We start from the raw sequence: 19,799 nt of genomic DNA on the forward strand, positions 1-19,799 counted from the left end.
ACTTTACATCTTTCGTATGCCTTTTCCCCTCCTTTTAGCATCATGAAATAAATATTTATTGAGTATTTCCCATGTGGCAGGAGTTAAGATACAAGGAAGAAAGGAAAAAAAAAACCTTTTGGTTGAAAGAATTATGAATTATAAGAGGCATTGCATGCACAACGTAAAGGCATGCTGGTTCAGGAAAAGGCAAGGGAAGGTATCTCCTTGACTTGGGGATCTGTGGAGTTACGCAGGAGCTCATCTCTGCGAAGGGTCTTGGAGACTCTGAGTGATCACGGTCATGATCTGGGCTTGTTTGGTTGGCAACATTTGAAGTCTGGAGGGGAGAAACACATGTATTTCAGTGGGAAAAAAGTGTTTACGGCTAATAAGGAAATTGGAGAACAACTCAATTCCACTCTCTATGTTTCACCCAGTAGGAGTGCTTCTAAAATAGGTCACACTCGGGGCAGATTTCACAGTGGTTCTCAGCTCTGGCTGCGTGTTAGAATAACCTGGGGAGCTACAGTAAATCCCTGGGGCTAAGTTCCACCAGACAAATAAATCTGAATTTCTATGGGGAAATAATCTGAATTTCAGGGAAGACCCTGGAAATTGGATTGGGAACACATTGAAGAAAGGCTATCAATCATCATTCCTGCCATCACAGAGCTTTCTGAAGTGTCAACCTTATATCAATATAGCAAGAATACAACGTCTCCTTCAAGCTCTCTTTTCCATAGCTTCTTCCCCCTCTAATTGTCAGATGCTCAGAAATTTCAAAGTATAATCTCATGAAGGCATTTTCCTGGCCTGAAACACCTTTTTTTTTTTTTTTTCCCTGACTGGAAAAAATTCTACTCATCCTTTAAGAACCCATTCAAATATTACCTCTTAAGTGAAACATTTATCCATAGTGCTAGGACAAATTAATTATTTCTTGGCAAACAGGGGGAGGAAAGTTCTGTTAAAGTACCTCTCATATGGTCATCATCTGCAGACTTTACATACCAGATTATAAACTTCTCAAGGGCTTCATCTTATTAAAATTCATAGCACCTGGCCTGGTATCTCCAGTATATTAAATCTTGACTACACGGAGGAGGGAAGAAGGGAGGGGAAGAGGGAAGAAGACACTAGTTAGTAAGGAGAAATAAACTAGTTTGCACACCTGGGTGTCTGTGGCAGCCAGAAGTGTTCAGGTACCAGAGGCTGAAAACAGTATGAGAAAAAGAATGTGTATATGTGTGTGTGACTCACACACACATGGCTGGGTCACTATGCTGTACAGCAGAAATTGACACCCCACTGTAAAGAAACTATATTCTAATAAATTTTTTTTAAAAAATTAGAGGAGTTCCTATTGTGGCTCAGTAGGTTAAGAACCCAATTAGTATCCATGAGGATGCAGTTTTGATCCCTGGCCTCACTCAGGGGTTAAGGATCTGGCATTGCTGCAAGCTGCAGCTTAGATCCCAGACGCAACTGGATCTGGTGTTGCTGAACAGCCAAGCAGTTGCAGTTCTGATTTAACCCCTAGCCCGGGAAATTCCATATGCCTCAGGAGGGGCCCTAAAAAGAAAAAAAAAAAATCAAAGAGACTTTACTGATATGAATGTTTTTTACATTTTTCACCTATTACCTGATCTTTTTAGATTTTGAATGTTATTCTTCGAAGAAACTCTTATTTGGTAAACCAAGATATACAGTAGAATTCAGGGATTCAAAGTGTGGTCCCCAGACCAACAGCATCTTGGAACTTGTTAGAAATGCAGATTTTCCCAACCCTTCCTAGATCTGCTGAATCAGCAAATTTGGGGATGGAACCCAGCGTTCTGATTTGGCAAGTTTTCCCAGGTGTCGCCAGTGTGCACTCAGGTTTGAGAATCACTGGCATAGATTCCAGCGGTCAGAGGCCAACAACCCCTACACTCTATTCGGGCCACACCCCTTAAGTACAGTTCTGTGGGGACTCTCTATAGAGTCCCTAGGTTCTCACAGAATCAAATATAACAAGCTGCCCTTGAAGGTTTGGGTGCCCTTCTGTTAAATACAATTCTCAGTGTTAACTGGTTCTCTGCATATGTACTTTAAGAAGTGCTCTTTTTTTTTGTTTGTTTGTTTGTTTGTTTGTTTGTTTTAGGGCCACGCCTATGGCATAAGGAAGTTCCCAGACTAGGGGCTGAGTTAAAGCTGCAGTTGAGGCCAACGCCACAGCCATAATAGCAATGCAGGGTCAAGCCGCATCTGCAGCCTTCCCTGTAGCTTGTGGTAAATCCTTAACCCACTGATTGAGGCCAGGGATCGAACCGGAATCCTCAAGGATACTAGTCAGATTATTAACCTGCTGAGCCACAACAGGAGCTCCAAATTATTTCTACTATTAGTTTCAGATCCAGAATTTAGCCACTTCACCCAACTACATATATAAGAATTTGCAGAACTTTTGCCTGAATAAAAACAGGTAAAGCCATCACCAGTTTAATATGTGGTCATTTTAACCCTGTTCACTTTCTACCATAGCATCATAGCATCATAAACTTCAAGACCCACCATTCAAACTGGTGCAGGTGCTATTGACATAGCATGTGCTGAACAGATCCCTCAGCTACTATTCCGATAAATAACACATTAGACAGCTGAAGTCCTTCTTCTGAGAAGCGGTCTAATATGAGAGGTTTTTTCTCCTCTACTTAAGAATTCATAGCTGTGTTAATTTAGCTTCCTTCCTCATTACATTGCTTCTGACTAAGTTATATAGTAATGATGAATGATAAATCAGATGGCCAGGCCTATATTACTCATGACATTTTAATAGTATTAATCTGGGATAGCTTTAATTGTCTATTCTACAGTCTTTAATGCTAAGAAGATATAGATGTTTCCATTATTCTAATTGTATTTCAAATAAATGTATGGGTTCACATTTTCCCTCCAACCCTGTAAAAAATAAGGCTAAATTAGAGATGTCTCTATGCATGAAAAATGGATTATTTTACAGCAAAATCTTGATTAATCACACTGGAAAATAGAAGGAACCTCAATTAACTGTACATTGTCTGCACTTAGCTTGTCAGAAAATGACATAAAGGATAGAAAAATAAAGTTTCATCATGAAATTTTTAAAAATTCAAAAAACAGGCAAAGCAACCTCCCATGTCTTTCATGTGTGGATTCTAGTTAAGTGAAAATTGATATTTAGATAACCCGTCGTCCAGGAAGATTTCGAGTTACAAAACAAAAAGTCAATTAGTTTCAAAGGCTCCATTCGCAGGGCAAGAAATGGACTAATGCATTTTCAAAGGTTTTTCACTAGGACTATCAAGACAAATTGGGTTAATTTTAAAGTTATCCAAAAGACTACTTTCCAAGTGTTTGATCTAATCTACTTACATTACAGTAACTGAATATATTGATCATATTTAGGAGAAAGAAGGAGTTGCCTGGAAAAGTGATGTTTCCAGATAATTGATGCTTTCCATATGAAGTACCCAAATATCTAGATATTAACCATTTTGGTTGTGGTCGAGCTGTTTGTAGCCTGATTGTAGGACAATGATAGTCTTTAGATATTCCTGATGACAGCGGTATCATTCATAAAAGCAGAGTTAAATATTATAGTAGCTAGATTATAAAACCTTATCTTTCAGACAATAAAACTCAGGATATTTCTTTTTTTCTACACTATGTAGTTCTAGACTAGTGCCTATAAATCTTAAACACACACACAAATGGAAAACTCTTTAGTTTTATCTTCTCTTTTCCTGCTGTCTCTGAACACCTCTATGGTCCGGAAAAATTTTTTCTCCAAAGCTATTGGAGCCCCAGCATGAAAATGGCTCTGTCTATCCTACTTCATAATGAGAAGGTTGTGGGGACAAGGCAAGTAATTTGGGCCAGAAGAGCAGAGCCCAGATTTATAAGTGTTTAGGTAACAGTAGGTCAGAGGCCAGGGAAATGAGTTGAGATCAAGAGTGCAAAATGAGGGCTCAAAAGTCTGGGAAATTAGACAGCACCTGAGAAATTGCCAAGAATTGGAGGGTCAGGATGGAATGAAAAGTCAAAGCACCAGGAAAATAGTTAGCAATCAGGAGATTTATGGAAATGGAAGCAGATGGAAGAATCTGAAAAGGTGAAACAATATTTGTAACCAGATCAAAAGGACACTAACAGAGCAGCACTTGATGTATCTTAGCTTTGACATTCATTATTTTTTTTGTCTTTTTGCCATTTCTTGGGCCACTCCCACGGCATATGGAGGTTCCCAGGCTAGGGGTCGAATCGGAGCTGTAGCCACCGGCCTACGCCAGAGCCATAGCAACGCGGAATCCGAGCCGCGTCTGCGACCTTCACCACAGTTCCGGCAACGCTGGATCCTTAACCCACTGAGCAAGGCCAGGGATCGAACCCACAACCCCGTGGTTCCTAGTCGGATTCGTTAACAGCTGAGCCACGACGGGAACTCCAACATTCATTATTTTTAAATCCTGCATCCACCCACTCCTCTCTATCTGTACCACCCCCACCCCCATCCTGAGCTACCTATCTCTTCCATAAACTCTACTGCTATCAGAGTTTCTCTAACCGGGGTCCCTATGTCATATCCTCTATGGCAGCCCATCCAGACCCTCTTTCCCAGGCAGGTGTGCCCACTCCCAATAGCTGTGAGTATCTTCAGTGCATCCTCCTTGGAAGAATTGTCCTCAGCATACTGGGAAATTACCTGGGAGAGAGGACACTTCCCTCTGATTGTATCCTGCAGCCAACGTCTAACTAAATACATAACAAAAGGCCTTGCCTTGAAGTGATATAAAGCTGTGTAGGCTCCAGAGTTTCCTGTGAGACAGGTCTTCACTGAGATTCTAATCCAGCAGTGTTCTAGTTTGCTCAGTTCCTTATGGGCTTTTCTTTCTGCCTCCCTCCCACTTACACAAGTCCCTGTTTTTCAGGCCTCATTTCTGGGAAACCTGATGTAAGATCCACTGCCAACACAAGTAAATAGGTTTAGATATTTAACTTAGAATAATGACATGACTTGCCAAAATTGTATTTTTTAATTTCCTTCTGGAGGGAAGAAATTTAATATCATTAAAATGAGTGAAATTTGTATTAGAAAGGAAAAAAGGACACAGCCCAATTTCTGACTTTACAAAGGTGGAATATTACCTTGTTTCTTACTGGATGTATTTGGAAAATGAGTGAGGAGTTCCCTGAAAAATGAATACATAAAGTTGACACAATGGAGATACTTTAGGAGCAATTTTTTGAATGAAATAAAGCAGGGAAACTAATAAGTTATGTTGACTACTTTGATTTTATTGTATATTCACGTGCATAAATAAATTGTCATGATATTTCCTCTTTTTTTGGTTATTTTCCCCATATTACAGCTGAAAACATTGAGACTCAGATGGCTTAAGAAACTGGCTGGAGATCATATAACTAGTATGTCTTAAGTTGTCTTTGGAACCAAGTTGTCTGATTCCAAGCCTTTTTTCCCAGATTCTCCACCAGGGTACTACGAAGAGCATTGTAATGAACGTTAACTGGGCAAAACAAACAAACAAACAAAGAAAACAACAACAAAAAGGAGGATGGATCCTTTTAGTGATTTAAGTGGGTTTGGAAAATATTACATATCACATCCCTGTTGAGAGACAACATTCCTGAATTGCTCTTTTTTTTTTTTTTTTTTTTTTTTTTACCGTCTTCTGAGCAAAAGCATTTTAGGAATTTAAGAATGTCAGCTGAAGAATGTTTTTATGAAGAGACCTTCCAGGGTAGGAAAGTAGAAATTCTGTCCACTCTCTGGAGAGATTTGCTTGTATTCCTAGGTGATAAAGATAATGATTTTCTCTGTAGGGGAGATAGATGGATTGGCCAAGAGCCTTCTTAATAAAAGTGAGGATTTCCTAAGCTCAGTGTTTCTCAGGTATGACACACATTCCTGGGCCCTCCAGGTCTCATCCCCATGGGACTTGAGAGGCAAAGGGAGCTGTGGAAAGCATAGCCCCCATGTGCCTGCTGTGGTGGGAATACTACACTTCTTATCCATTTGAGCTCATCATTTTCTTCCCAGTCAAGTCTGTGCACACCTGAAAGCTTTCCTCCATGCTGCTGCTTAGAAACTGTGTCACCACTTGTCAACTCCTCTTTTAGGAATTCCAACCTTAAAGAAATGGCTCTAAGAAGTCTTCTAATGAGGAGACCCATTCATTTTCTATTTCACCTCATGGGACTAGTTTTCTTCTCATGCACACTGGCTTGAGATGCAGCCCCACAGTGACAGAAAGGCAGATACCAGAGCTGGTGTCAGACTCCAAAACACTGTGCCACCTGCTACTTTCTCTGCCTCTCTTGAAGTTGATCCTCTTGTTTCCACACACAAACAGAATTATTCCTGAAGCAGATGCTACGCCTCCTCTGAGTCACTGCTTTTATTTGCTTTTCCTTCATCAACCACCTTCTTAGCCTTAATTACATGCCTTGCCACATTCTTAAAGGAAGGATCAATTCATAAGAGAGATTTTATTCTCCTCTAAAACAGTAGCTCTGAAGGAAACCATAAACATTAGATCAAGAATCCACCTGGATGTCTCTGCTTCAGCATCTTTTCTTCTGCTTGCTCTAATTGCTATGCAGTACTATCTAACCTCTCAAAGAGAATCCGACTTTCTTCTCCTTCTGTTTCATCCCTCAGTATAATAGTATAAACAACTGAGAGGCTGAAATAATGTGATGTGAACTCTTCTCAAAGCCCATGTGAGAATTATGCCAGAGGAATTATACCAAGTGAATAAAAAAAGAACTCAGCTGGAAATATACATTGAAAAAAAATAAATTGAAAGATGGCTTTAAATGCTTTTGAGTGGTCCCAAGAACTATAAAAGGAAGCAGAAGAAGGAAAATGATAAACAAAACTTTCAGGGTTGACTCAATATGCAGCTCTTAAAATAGCTGCAAGTTTCCCTTCTAACACCCAGCAGGCTGCCAGTAACCAGACAGACAAATCGAACAATTAGAAGCTACCAGGCAGCATCAGATCAGATCCATAACATAACATTCTGAGTGGAGATTTAACCATGGTCTGCGTAAAAATGGTACCAGGCGTAGGAGATGATTTCTGACCCAGATAGACTAGTAGAAAAACTCTGTGAAATGCTTTCCTTTACTGAGCACCTCTGATGCATCTGATGTGTACTGGGGAGGCTGAGATGTGAGACATAGACTACGGTTTGGCAAGGATTATGAAATCAATATATGTGTGCTATTGGGTGATCAGAGAGAAAGTCTGTTCACTCAGATCTGAAATATAGGAAGGGATGGAGTTCTGATATGAGTCTTTCTGGATGAGAATAAATTTTCCAGGTGGAAAAAAAAATCAAAGGAGTTCCCATCGTGGCTCAGTGGTCAACAAATCCGACTAGGAACCATGAGGTTGTGGGTTCAATCCCTGGCCTTGCTCAGTGGGTTAAGGATCCTGTGTTGCCGTGAGCTGTGGTGTAGGTTTCAGACGGGGCTTGTATGTGGGGTTTCTGTGGCTCTGGCATAGGCTGGTGGCTACAGCTCTGATTCGACCCCTAGCCTGGGACCCTCCATATGCCACAGGAGTGGCCCAAGAAATGGCAAAAAAAGACAAAAAATGAAAAATCAGAATCTGGGAAGTTGTAGTGGGAAGTTCAAGTGCATCGGGCTGTGAGCTGTGAAACTGATATTTTGGAGATACTGCAGGCTGGTCTGGCCAGAGCATTGAAACATGTGAGGACAGATTGAGAAATGAATCTGGAAATAGGGAAGAGGCAAAATCATGATGGGTCTTTTGTGTGATGCTAAGGGACTTGGGTCTCATCTGGATGTTAAGAGAAAACCACTGACATGACTTATAGTCAGGTATAACTTTTTCCTCTCTCTCTTTTGGCTTTCAGGCAGCTCTAACACTGGTCATTCTGTTTTTGTTTGTTTGTTTTTGTTTTAATTTTTGGCCACATTGATGGCATGTGGAAGTCTCCAGGACAGGGATCAAACCTGAGCCATATTGGGCCAAAAAAGGGGAAAAAAAAAAGTATGCCCTGCTGATCAAATAAATTCTAATATCAGGTGAAATCTTTTCTGGATGTACTGTTTCTGAATCCTGATTTGATTTATATTTTTATATTTTTCTCTGGCTTAAATTATGTTCCAGAAGTAAAAAGAATGGTTTTATATTTTACAAAGATTAACCAGAAAACTAAAGAAAGAAGACTACATGATTGACTGCAGATGATAATAAATTCCAATCAGGAAAAATTTGATAGTGCTAATAATGACTCCTGAAAACCAAAGAAAGGATCATATTGAATTGGCATGTTTATAAGGCCACACACCCTAGTGGCCATAGGAATGGGAAAGAGAAAATTGGCAGCAGATGCCTAAGAATTTGGCATATGTGAACTCCAGCCTTGGGCCAATGAATGAATTTCAGCCAAGTCGGAGTATGGCAGCCCTGGAAACCCCTTCCTACCTCCTCCAGCTCCTGTAGGTGATCCTTCCAGGTGGGTTCACCACTGTCACTTCTTTGATAAGATTTTGGATCCTGGATGCAATTTGAGTCCAGTGTTCTCTTTCCTTTCTGTCATCTCCACAGACCTGGCTCTTTTGCTGAAAGACTTTTTTTTTTTTTTTTTTTTTTTTTTTTTTAAATCTGGAACACTCCACAGAGCACATCAAATGCTAAAACTGTTTTGTGAGGATCAAAGACTTGCTTTTTTATGCAACTCCTTTTGGTAAATATGGCTTAAATAGTTACTCGGATGCCTCAAACTGTATTACTAAATGGTATTGCAGTCAACATCAAAACAGGGAAGGAGAGTTTATTTAATCTGAAAAATTGCATATTTTTATATTATTTATACTGCAGTGCTTGACATATCTCACTGTGTTTTTCATTTCTTTGCAATTGCCAGCCTCTTAAATTGCTACTTTTTTTTTTTTATCATGGTTCTATTAGGTTTAGTTTTCTTTCTAGTTGAATTATTCTGAGGGAAAATAGAACACAGTTTTGATCTGAATTTTACTGACATTAAGATTCGTCCATAAATTAAAAAACTTAAAGTCTACACCTAGAGAGAAATTAGAATTCTTTCAGACTTTTTATAGAACTCATTGCTTAAATTTGTTACCCAAATAATATGTATGAGATCAATAAATTAGAAGTTTATTTAATGAAGCTGACATTTGTGTTTATGATGTAAAGGTTTATCTAATCAATGATATTTGTCCCCATGAAGGCCAATAGAGCATCAAAATTGCAAAAATAAATACAAAGAAGATGAATTTATAAATAATTTTTCCTTAAAATATATTGTTGTCACATATGAATAGCATTTTGATATATTAAGAAAGGAAAACACAGTTAAATAAATCACTAATTAGATTGAGTAGGAAGGTGTTTCAGTCCAAGACCTAAGAATGCAATAACATTTTGCTTAAAATTTCAACTTATGTATATAACTCTAGAGAAGAAATGACTTTATTGTACTGACTATAGCAAGGAAATTAGAAGGAAAAAAAATGACCCTGAGGGGTTAGACTTTTATAATATAACAAATAACCTGTTTAGACTGCAGAGGTATGATTCTAGCTTTTGAATGAACATGATTTCTAATGGTTTATCTATATTGGGTTAGTCATTTTGATCAGGAATCACCAACTCTATATATTCAGATGGTGAGTAGCCATGTAACCATGGCCAGTACCATGTAACATGGTACATTTTCAGTTTTTTCTTTGGATTTTTATGGTTTCACAGGTAGGCTAACTTTTGACCATCATCAGCTTTTAAAAACTATACTTTAAAGTTTTGATCCATTTTTACCATATAATTGTACAGTTGTTATGTGAAATAGTATAGATATGTGTGCTGGAGAGTATGTATAGAACTTGGGTGCTAAAATCATCATAGCTTCACTCAATTTTTTAAAGGGAAATTTCTAAGATTCGGTGTAATCCTGATACACCCCCAACAGGTTATGAATTGAGTCATTTATATATATTTTTATTAATTTATTCATTCCTTTGTTCCTTCATTAAGTGTTATGTGAATACCAAAGCACTACTAAGGGGCAACCATACAAATATGGGAAATGGAGTCAAGGCCATATGCTTCTGGCAATGTAGCAGAGGAGATCCTTCTGTTAGAGCTAAAAAAAAAGTCTTAAATCGGTAATAACACACATATATTTTACAAAACTTTTTAAATATTAAGAGAAAAAGGGAAGTCTCCAGTGGCCTAAACACACTCACAATAATTTAGCTCAAACTTAAGAAAAAAATGTTAAGAATTTTAGGAGTTCCCATTGTGGCTCAGCTGGTTAAGGACCTGACATAGCATCCATGAAGATTCGGGTTTGATCCCTGGCTTTGCTTGGTGGGTTAAGGATCTGGCATTGCTGCAAACTGTGGCATAGGTCACAGATGCAACTCAGATCCCACGCTGTTGTAGCTGTGGCATAGGCCCACAACTACAACTCAGATTCAGTTCCTCCTAACCTGGAAATTTCTGTATGCCTCAGGGGTGGTCCTAAAAAGACAATAAATAAATAAATAAATAAATAAATAAGAATTTCAGAAATCCCAGTTTACTTTGGTGCATTTATGATATCAGTGCTGAGCTTGGGACATTAACATGGGGGCTGTCTCACATAAAAGGAGGTGAAACCGAGGCAGGTACCTTTGGTTCAGACCCTCAGAGGGGGCTAATGTGACCCCAGGTCAGTGCCTCTGGTTGCCTGCATGAGCTGTCCACATCCCATCTGGAAGAAATCTCCACTTTTGGTTCTCAGGAATCACACAGACGAAGCTCAACCAAATGAGAGCTCACCATATCAAAGTAATAAACATATAAGATATAAACCACCATAATTGAGAGTCTGGAGAAATAACAGACATACCTAGATTTCCAAGGATCAAATTGAATAATACAGAATATAAAATAATACATGTCAAATGGTTAAAGAATTAAAAGCCAAACCCAAAAACGAGCATGGGATAAGACATTATGGTAAATAAACAGATTTGAAAAAGACCCAAAGAGAATTCTTAGAAATCATTATAATTGAAATTAAAAACTCTATGATCACTGCACACATATTAGAATAGCCAAAATTAAAAAAAATATATATATACACACGTATCATAACCCACATATATATCATAAAATATATATATACACACACACACACGCACACATATATCATAACACACACATATATCATATGTTCCTTCCCCCAAAGTCAGCAAATTCTATGAAAAGCATTCCTCCTTCCCTGGGTAGGAGTGATTGAGGAAGAGAAGAAAGGAGCTGGAGTGACTCTGATATAGTGGTTTAGCTTCAAGGGTTTCACACTTCTAGGAGGTTCTCCCATAGTGGAGAAATGGAGGGATTTATATTATGGAAGGAAAAAATACCAACATGGCACAACAATGCCATGTGGTAACACCAAAAGCTTGCAAAGATGCAGAGAAACTGGATTTCTCTTACATTTCTGGTGGAAATTTAATGCATTAAAGACAAGACCAAATCAGAGTTACATATTAGAACTCTGCCTACCACATAGTGAATGGTTTGAGAAGGGAAAATCTAGAGGGCAGAATTAAGAAATCTAGTTTGAAGGTTTAAATTAGAGTAGATTTAATGAAAGAAAAGAGCACATGAGGAGGCAAAGAGGTGTGGCTGAAAAAAAATCCAGCAGGCAGAATCAGGAAACTTGGTTTGGATTAGCGACTGTTTTGCCATACAGTGCTGCTTGTGTTAACATTTTCAGGAATTCCGTGAGCTGACTGTCAAACTTCTGGCCATTTGAAATCAGCTCTGGTGCAAATATTTATACCAGGAAATTCTCAAGTGTGCTCGCTCTCTAGCTCTCTCACTCTCTCTCTCACGCTCTCCCTACCCCTTCCCCTTCCCTCCCCAAGGGCCAGATTTCCAGGGTACCAATACCAGAATGCTATTTTAAAAGCCTCATCTTTTAAATAGGGAAAGGAAATTAACATTCAGGTGTGGCTGAAAAAAGACTCAAAATGAAAAGGAGGTATGCATGAGGAAGCGTGGTGGGCACAAGTTGCTGAGTTTTGTTTTTATGCTTTTGCAGTCAGAACAATTATTATTACCAGTTGGACCCTAGGAATAGAACATAGGTTAAATTTTGTCACTAATAATTTTTAGTAGCACAAAACTGAAATACAAATACCCAGGTAAAAGAACCTACTTCCTCATATGTAAATGTATGCATCACAGACACATACATAGAGGGTTAAGGAAACTTACAAACTTCTCTTGATCTGCCAACTTTGCATTCAATTAAGAGACTGGAAAAGAAAGACAAATTGAGATTAAAATGTCAGTGTCCTTCTGATGAGCTGAAGTAAGGGAAATAAGGCTTTAAATCTTCACCCTAAGGAGTTAGCTCTCTCTGCCCCTGTATTAGACCAAAATAAGCACTTGATCTCAATGGTAGGCGGGCGATGCTGGAAAATTTGGTCCTCAACAAGAGCAGCAAATCTTTCCACCATGCTTGGAGCTCAGTGACCTGTCTTTGTTAGCAGCCTGGTTTCAAAAGGCAGAGAACAAAAGTATCAAAACCTGGAGCCAGGTTCCTTGCCCCAAAGTCAGCAAATTCTGTGAAAAGCATTCCTCCTTCCCTGGGTGGAGTGATTGGGGAAGAGATGAAGAAAGGAGATGGAGTGACTCTGATGCAGTGGTTTTAGCTGTGAGGATCTCACATTCTAGGAGGTTCTCCCATAGTAGAGAAAAGGAAGGATTTATATTATGGAAGGAAAAAATACCAACATGGTATGATAATTTTATTTTGTTTTTTTTAGGGATGGCATTACATGTTGAATTAGGATAGGCATGTACATAGATGCTAGTAGTAATGATTCATGAATAGATGAATGATGTGAGAACAACATTCACACCGTGTTGGCAAGAATATGGATGGATCCCAACTATTGCAAAAGAAAAATAGCTGTATATTTAAAAACAAAAAAGGCCCTCCCCTTTATTTGGTAATTTTACTTAAAGGAGTTTAGTAAAAGAGGACATAATACTTGCAAATTTGTGTAACTGAGAGAGGAAGAGGGTCTGCGGACTGAAAAAGATGAGAAAATATTTTAGGTGAAGTTTCACAATGGCCTTGAATGGCAATATCTTTCTTCTGCTCTAAATTTCTTTTATAATCTGGGTACTGCTTACAGAAATATTGCTGTTTTTCTTTTATCTATAGGTCATTTTTCTACAAGGAATAATCAGAGTTTCAAGGAACTACTCATATATTCAAAAAGAAAATCTGAAAAAAATTCTATCTCAGCATTGTCTCCTTGATAGGCTTTAGCAAGAAAGAGTTATAACATCTAATGGGGGAAAAAATGACTCCATAGGGAAAATGTTTTAGTCTCAGTTATACTAGAAAAATTAAGATATCCATGTTATGCTTAATTTATGTCATTGTCTGAACACTTACCCATGATGTGATTGTGGCTGGTAAATGTCATTCTTCAGAGCTAATTCATTTAGAATCTGTTGAGAAAAAAAAAAAAATCTGTGAGTAGCAGTAACAAGAAAATTGACCTCTTGAACTTCTATCAGAGAATTGGCTCTGTGTGTCATATTAACCAAGAGGAAGCTGACAGCTTGCTTTATCATGAACTTGTTGCAGTGAAGGTTTCGGTTGTACCAGGCAGGACATTAGTGCAACAGGGGTGTGTGGAATGGTGAACGTGTCACGCTTAGGTAGGCATCAGTCCCTCCTCAGAAGTAAATCCTTCCTCATCTGGACTGAGCCAATTAATACTCTTCATTGTTTTATCTGTCTGGTTCATCATACGCTTCCTGATTCAGCAGCCAGTCACCAGAGAGTTGCTCCTCATAAGGACAAATGATTTAAGAAAGACAAAGTCAGTATGTGGCTTCTTCTTCAAAGAATGTACTAGTTTTTGTGAAGACAGTATCTTGAATTGAAAAAAAAAAAAAAAACTTTCCTTTTATCTTTAGTGATTGCATCCATATGTCAGTAGAGGAAAGGAGACAGCATCCTAGCACAGGGGGAGACACACTTGTTTAATGCCACCTGACCTTCTGAGATGAACTGGAAGGGAGAACATGTCATTTTTAATCCTTAGAATACTTCCAAGACATGCATAATTGTCATCTGATTTTGGGCTAATAAAATATTGAATATTTCTAACTTCAAAAATACACACACACACACACACACACACACACACACACACACACACATACATACATACATGTATACAGAAGTCCCATGGCCTGAGTACATAGCAAGCACATAAGAAATACTTGTGAGATTTCCAAGGAAGCAAATTACTTCTTATAACACCTTCATCCTCAGGACAGTATAGTAGGGTCAGTGGTATTTATTAAGTAAAATTAACTATTGAAGAAAAAAAATCTTCATCCTAGAGTCTAAGTGATTTTTCCTGATAGAATCTTTTCTCTCCCCAGTTCTCACATTATATCAGGATGACCCTAATATTCTTTACCAGGATGTAAAATCATCTTTCAGAGCAGAGGAACTTAAAAAAAAGTACAGTGTGTTGCCTTTAATCTTTGTCTCATTTATTATGTTTTCTTTTAAAAAACAAAATAAAATATATATTTGCCTTAATCAGGCTTTCATCAAACAGAGGAGTTCATGTACCCTGGCTGATAAACAATTACATAATCCTTATTCACACCATCAGAGGATTTGCTATAAATATTGTATTGTGTAGATAAATTTTGCCTATTTCTGTGTGTATTTCTTGAGGTTTCCACCTTATTTACTACTAAAGTAAGCATTATTAGGCTGACTCAGTCTCATTTTCAGAGGCAGGGTGGGCCAGAATTATAGGAGCATATCAAGGGGACTAATCATTAATTGCTTTCTTTATCAATTTTTTTTTTTTTTTTTATTTATTTTTTTAATTTTATTTTCCCACTGTACAGCAAGGGGGTCAGGTTATCCTTACATGTATACATTACAATTACAGTTTTTCCCCCACCATTTCTTCTGTTGCAACATGAGTATCTAGACATAGTTCTCAATGCTATTCAGCGGGATCTCCTTGTAAATCTATTCTACGATGTGACTGATAAGCCCAAGCTCCCGATCCCTCCCACTCCCTCCCCCTCCCATCAGGCAACCACAAGTCTCTTCTCCAAGTCCATGATTGATTTTCTTTTCTGAGGAGATGTTCATTTGTGCTGGATACTAGATTCCAGTTATAAGTGATGTCATATGGTATTTGTCTTTGTCTTTCTGGCTCATTTCACTCAGTATGAGATTCTCTAGTTCCATCCATGTTGCTGCAAATGGCATGATGTCATCCTTTTTTATGGCTGAGTAGTATTCCATCGTGTATATATACCACCTCTTCTGAATCCAATCATCTGTCGATGGACATTTGGATTGTTTCCATGTCCTGGCTATTGTGAATAGTGCTGCAATGAACATGCGGGTGCATGTGTCTCTTTTAAGTAGAGCTTTGTCCGGATAGATGCCCAAGAGTGGGATTGCAGGGTCATATGGAAGTTCTATGTATAGATTTCTAAGGTATCTCCAAACTGTTCTCCATAGTGGCTGTACCAGTTTACATTCCCACCAGCAGTGCAGGAGGGTTCCCTTTTCTCCACAGCCCCTCCAGCACTTGTTATTTGTGGATTTATTAATGATGGCCATTCTGACTGGTGTGAGGTGGTATCTCATGGTAGTTTTGATTTGCATTTCTCTTATAATCAGCGATGTTGAGCATTTTTTCATGTGTTTGTTGGCCATCTGTATATCTTCTTTGGAGAAATGTCTATTCAGGTCTTTTGCCCATTTTTCCATTGATTGATTGGTTTTTTTGCTGTTGAGTTGTATAAGTTGCTTATATATTCTAGAGATTAAGCCCTTGTCCGTTGCATCATTTGAAACTATTTTCTCCCATTCTGTAAGTTGTCTTTTTGTTTTCTTTTGGGTTTCCTTTGCTGTGCAAAAGCTTTTCAGTTTGATGAGGTCCCATGGGTTTATTTTTGCTCTAATTTCTATTGCTTTGGGAGACTGCCCTGAGAAAATATTCATGATGTTGATGTCAGAGAGTGTTTTGCCTATGTTTTCTTCTAGGAGTTTGATGGTGTCCTGTCGTATATTTAAGTCTTTCAGCCATTTGGAGTTTATTTTTGTGCATGGTGTGAGGGTGTGTTCTAGTTTCATTGCTTTGCATACAGCTGTCCAGGTTTCCCAGCAATGCTTGCTGAATAGACTTTCCTTTTCCCATTTTATGTTCTTGCCTCCCTTGTCAAAGATTAATTGACCATAGGTGTCAGGGTTAATTTCCAGATTCTCTATTCTGTTCCATTGGTCTGTCTGTCTGTTTTGATACCAGTACCACACTGTTTTGATGACTGTGGCTTTGTAGTATTTCTTGAAGTCTGGGAGAGTGATGCCTCCTGCTTGGTTTTTGTTTCTCAGGATTGCTTTGGCGATTCTGGGTCTTTTGTGGTTCCATATAAATGTTTGGATTGTTTGTTCTAGTTCTGTGAAAAATGTCATGGGTAATTTGATAGGGATTGCATTGAATCTGTAGATTGCTTTGGGTAGGATGGCCATTTTCACAATATTGATTTTTCCAATCCAGGAACATGGAATATCTTTCCATTTTTTTACATCTTCTTTGATTTCTTTGATTAAGGTTTTATAGTTCTCGGCATATAGGTCCTTTACCTCTTTGGTTAGGTGTATTCCGAGGTATTTGAATTTGTGAGGTACAATTTTAAAAGGTATCGTATTTTTGATTCCTTTTCTAATATTTCATTGCTGGTATACAGAAATGCAACTGACTTCTGAATGTTAATCTTATATCCTGCCACTTTGCTGAATTTATTAATCAGTTCAAGGAGTTTTGGGGTTGAGTCCTTAGGGTTTTCTAGGTATAGAATCATGTCATCTGCATACAGTGACAGTTTGATCTCTTCTCTTCCTATATGGATGCCTTTGATTTCTTTTGTTTGTCTAATTGCTGTGGCTAGGACTTCCAAAACTATGTTGAAGAGCAGTGGTGAGAGTGGGCATCCCTGTCTTGTTCCAGATTTGAGTGAGAAGGCTTTCAGTTTTTCCCCATTGAGGATTATATTTGCTGTGGGTTTATCATAAATGGCTTTGATTATATTCAGGAATGTTCCCTCTATACCCACTTTGGCGAGGGTCTTGATCATGAATGGATGTTGAACTTTGTCAAATGCTTTTTCTGCATCTATTGAAATGATCATATGATTTTTGACTTTTTTTTTGTTAATGTGGTGTATGATGTTGATTGATTTGCGTATGTTGAACCATCCTTGTGAACCTGGGATGAACCCAACCTGGTCATGGTGTATAATTTTTTTGATATGTTGTTGGATTCGGTTGGCTAAGATTTTGTTGAGAATTTTTGCATCTATATTCATCAATGATATTGGGCGATAGTTTTCTTTTTTGGTGGTATCTCTGTCTGGTTTTGGAATGAGGGTGATGGTGGCCTCATAGAATGTCTTTGGGAGTATTCCTTCTTCTTCAACCTTTTGAAAGAGTTTAAGGAGGATGGGCACCAATTCCTCTTTATATGTTTGATAGAATTCACCTGTGAAGCCATCTGGTCCTGGGCTTTTATTTGTAGGGAGTGATTTTATGACCTCTTCAATTTCATTTCTAGTGATTGGTCTGTTCAGTTGGTCTGTTTCTGCTTGATTCAGTTTTGGCAGGCTGTAAGATTCTAGAAAATTGTCCATTTCTTCCAGATTGTCAAACTTATTGCCATATAGTTGTTCATAGTATTCTCTTATGGTTTTTTGTATTTCTGCTGTATCCGTTGTGATTTCTCCTTTTTCATTTATAATTTTGGTGATTTGGGTTCTTTCTCTCCTCTTTTTAGTGAGTCTGGCCAGGGGTTTATCAATTTTGTTCACCTTTTCAAAGAACCAGCTCTTGGTTTTATTAATTTTCTCTATTGTTTTTTGAGTCTCTATTTTATTGATTTCTTCTTTGATCTTTACAATTTCCTTCCTTCTGCTGACTTTAGGACTTCTTTGTTCTTCTTTTTCTAATTCATTTAGGTGGAGGGTTAAGTTGTCAATTTGGGATCTTTCTTCTTTTTTGAGAAAGGCCTGGATTGCTATAAATTTCCCTCTGAGCACTGCTTTCACAGCATCCCATAGATTTTGAGAGGTTGTGTCTTCATTATCATTTGTTTCAAGATAGTTTTTAATTTCCTTCTTGATTTCCTCATTGACCCATTGGTTTTTTAGTAGCATGTTGTTTAGTCTCCATGGAGTAGGTTTTTTCTCTTTGCTTTTCCCATGGTTGATTTCTAATTTCATGGCATTGTGGTCAGAGAAGACACTTGAGATAATTTCTATGCTCCTAAATTTATTGAGATTCGCTTTATGTCCCAATATGTGGTCGATTCTTGAGAATGTTCCATGAGCATTTGAGAAGAATGTGTATTCTGATTTTTTTGGATGTAGTGTCCTGAAGATATCAATTAAGTCTAACTTTTCTATTGTTTCCTTTAGGATCTCTGTTGCTTTATTGGTTTTCTGTCTAGAGGATCTGTCCATTGATGTGAGGGGGGTATTAAGGTCTCCTACTATGATTGTATTCTCATCAATATCTCCCTTTATGTCTGTTAATATTTGTTGTATGTATCTGGGTGCTCCTATGTTTGGGGCATATATGTTGATGATAGTAACATCCTCTCCTTGGATGGATCCCTTAATCATTAAATAGTGTCCTTCTTTGTCTTTCTTTATGTCTTTTGTTTTAAAGTCTATTTTGTCTGATATGAGCGTTGCAACTCCTGCTTTTCTGTCATGTCTATTGGCATGAAATACTTTTCCCCAGCCTTTCACTTTCAATCTATATGTATCTTTTGTCCTAAGGTGAGTTTCTTGTAGGCAGCATATTGAAGGTTTTTGCCGTTTTATCCACTCAGCCATTCTGTGTCTTTTGATTGGGGCATTCAGTCCATTGACATTTAAGGTGATAATTGATAGATGATTATTTATTGCCATTTGATCCTCGTGTTCCAGTTGATTCTATGGTTCTCCATTCTTCTTCTTCTTTTTTTTTTTTTTTTTTTGGTTGGATGGTCTCCTGTTATTATCTGCTTGAGTGTATTTTTTTTTTTCATTTTTTGCAAATGCAATATTTGGTTTTGGCTTGTGGTTGCCCTGTTTTTTAAGTATGCTAACCCCTTCCCATAATTGTGTGTTTTAGCCTGATGGTCCTGTAAGTTCAAACACTTCATTATTATATTAAAATTAAGAAGAGAGACATACATACAAACAAAAAGGATTATTTACCTCCTAACATCCCTTGCCCACATTTTATGGTTTTGATGACTCTTTTATTTTTTTCTTTTTAATTTTATTTTGTTTGAAGCATGTTCATGATTAAATCTGTATGCTGGCTTATTTGAGTGACTGCTCTCTGATTGCATCTTCCTCAGTCCTAGTTCTTCCTCTTCTTCTTCTTCTTTTTTTTTTTTTTCTTTTCTTTTTTCTTCCCTTTCCTTCCTTTCTTTTTGGTTTAGAGAAGCCCTTTCAATATTTCCTTTAACCTGGGTTTTGTGTTGCTGTATTCTTTAAGTTTTTGTTTGTTGGGAAAAATTTTTATTTCCCCTTCTATTTTAAATGATATTCTTGCTGGATAAAGTATTCTAGGTTGCATATTTTTTCCTTTGAGCACTTTAAATATCTCTTGCCATTCCCTCCTGGCCTGTAGTGTTTCTGTAGAGAAATCAGCTGATATTCTTATGGG

At 37.9% G+C, this 19,799-nt stretch overlaps 1 protein-coding gene and 1 long non-coding RNA gene across 3 annotated transcripts in view; one reads left to right on the forward strand and one right to left on the reverse strand.

Moving 5' to 3' along the window:
* The window catches only part of DPP10 (dipeptidyl peptidase like 10), a 1,405,335-nt gene that overhangs the window by 357,852 nt on the left and 1,027,684 nt on the right, over positions 1-19,799 (forward strand). The gene's annotated exons all lie outside the window — the stretch shown is intronic.
* On the reverse strand, positions 204-13,539 carry LOC146395789 (uncharacterized). Its single transcript, XR_014830614.1, has 3 exons — positions 13,482-13,539; positions 994-1,074; positions 204-319 (listed from the first exon to the last, which is right to left on the reverse strand). It is a non-coding gene; the product is annotated as an uncharacterized LOC146395789 (long non-coding RNA).

This window comes from Sus scrofa, chromosome 15 (genome assembly GCF_054392235.1).
Source record: "Sus scrofa isolate SSC_HxYL_T2T_F1_AM1 chromosome 15, Sscrofa_HxYL_maternal_Yorkshire_Landrace_v2.0, whole genome shotgun sequence".
Taxonomy (NCBI): Eukaryota; Metazoa; Chordata; class Mammalia; order Artiodactyla; family Suidae; genus Sus; species Sus scrofa.